The sequence below is a fragment of the Corapipo altera genome, unplaced genomic scaffold (genome assembly GCF_003945725.1).
Source record: "Corapipo altera isolate COAL_440 unplaced genomic scaffold, ASM394572v1 70468, whole genome shotgun sequence".
NCBI lineage: Eukaryota > Metazoa > Chordata > Aves > Passeriformes > Pipridae > Corapipo > Corapipo altera.
In genome coordinates, this window is record NW_020886827.1 from 3,837 (window position 1) to 5,368 (window position 1,532).

At 52.9% G+C, this 1,532-nt stretch overlaps 1 long non-coding RNA gene across 1 annotated transcript; it reads right to left on the reverse strand.

Annotated features, from left to right (window-relative positions):
* Positions 1 to 383: 383 nt before the first annotated feature.
* Positions 384 to 1,047, reverse strand: LOC113941358. Its single transcript, XR_003525652.1, has 2 exons — positions 1,016 to 1,047; positions 384 to 683 (listed from the first exon to the last, which is right to left on the reverse strand). It is a non-coding gene; the product is annotated as an uncharacterized LOC113941358 (long non-coding RNA).
* Between the last annotated feature and the right edge of the window lie 485 nt (positions 1,048 to 1,532).

Below are 1,532 nucleotides of genomic sequence, written 5' to 3' on the forward strand. Positions count from 1 at the left end.
CTGGCTGCATCACCTGGGCTTTGCTCACGTTCTTGCTTGGCCTCTCTGGGTTAAAGCTTCAGCTCTGCTGTCCCTGGGTGTCGCAGTGGGGGAGCAGCACTTTGTCCGACCTGAATCTCAGTGCCCAGCCCGAGGTGAAACGCAGACACTCTGACAGGTTTCACCTCCCAGCACCTGTGGGATCAGTTCCTGTCTAGACCTCCTCCAAGCAGCATCCATCCCCTCTTCCCTGGAGCTGCCAGGTCTCAGGTGTTCAGAGGTGTGGGTGTGCTGGGCCCACCATCGGGGTACCAAGGATGGGGAATGTTGGTCCTTCCAGGGAGGAGCTTTGTCCCACGGCTGCAGGAGTGGGACAGCCTGAGAGCAACAGGACCAGAGCCTGGTTTGCAGGAGTGTGAGGAGAAGCTTTATTTGATTTCTGTGCGTGGCACAGCGCTGAGAGAAGGGTGAGGGAGGGGAAGGAGGGGGGTGAGAGAGGGAGAAGGTGCTTTTCATGGCACACAGGGCCAGAGCATGTCAGCTGGGATCTGCTTTGCTGTGCCAGGTGAGGTTTGCAGCAAACCAGGCTCAGTGGGCTCCGAGGGCTCAGTGGGCAGCCTGGGTGATCTGCTCTCGGGAGGAGATCACCTTCCCATCCTGCACTTCCTCGAAGATTGTGCGGATCTGGCGGGTGGTTACAGGCCCTGCAATGGGGAGGGAAGGAACCATTATTTCCAGGGCAGCAAGGAGAAAGTGTCTTAAAGAGCTTCATCCTAAAGATTTGTTATTAGAACCATCACCTCAGAAACCCAACGTAACATCCCATTCCCCACCCCTGCTTCACTGTACAGTTTCAGTCTGATCAGATAATTTCTCAGAGAGGTTTTGGTATATCATAAGAATGGTTTGTGTCATTTTGGAAATATAATGAAATAGTAACTTTAGTAGATTAGTAGAAGAATTCTGTGCTAAGAAGGTGGATAAGGATGTGATAGAGCTGTATGTGATCAGAGCTTCAGCCAAGACCTGTTCTTACCTTCTTTTGGTGCGATGTAGTGGGAGGACATGCTACAGGAGGAGAACATGGAAAGGGAGGTCAGAAACAGGAAAAAAGTAGGTGATTGCTAAGACAAAATCATTATTTAAGTCCTGTCTTTATTTTTTGTGATAATCACCAGTAAGTGATTAAAATTCCAGTGCTTCTGGAAACTGCCCAGTGTCACAATTAAGGGAAGAAACTGCTAAGGATGCATGTGTGCCATGGGGATTTGGATACCAAGGCAGCACCTATCCCAGCTGCAAGGAGCAGCAGCAGCACCTGCTCCCTCCCCAGGGTCACACGGACACAGGAGGGATGGGAGGTGGATCCCAGGGATGCTGCAGCACCGTTATAACCACGGGGCTGTTCCGGACTTGGAGACCCTGTTGCATGCGGGGGGTCAGGGAATGGGCTGACAGGACCCTGCAGGGAATGCAGGTGGTTCCTTTTCTGTTTCCTTTGCTATCCCTCGTGTCCTCCCGCCGCCCTCCCCGCGCAGCCCCTCACGCACTGG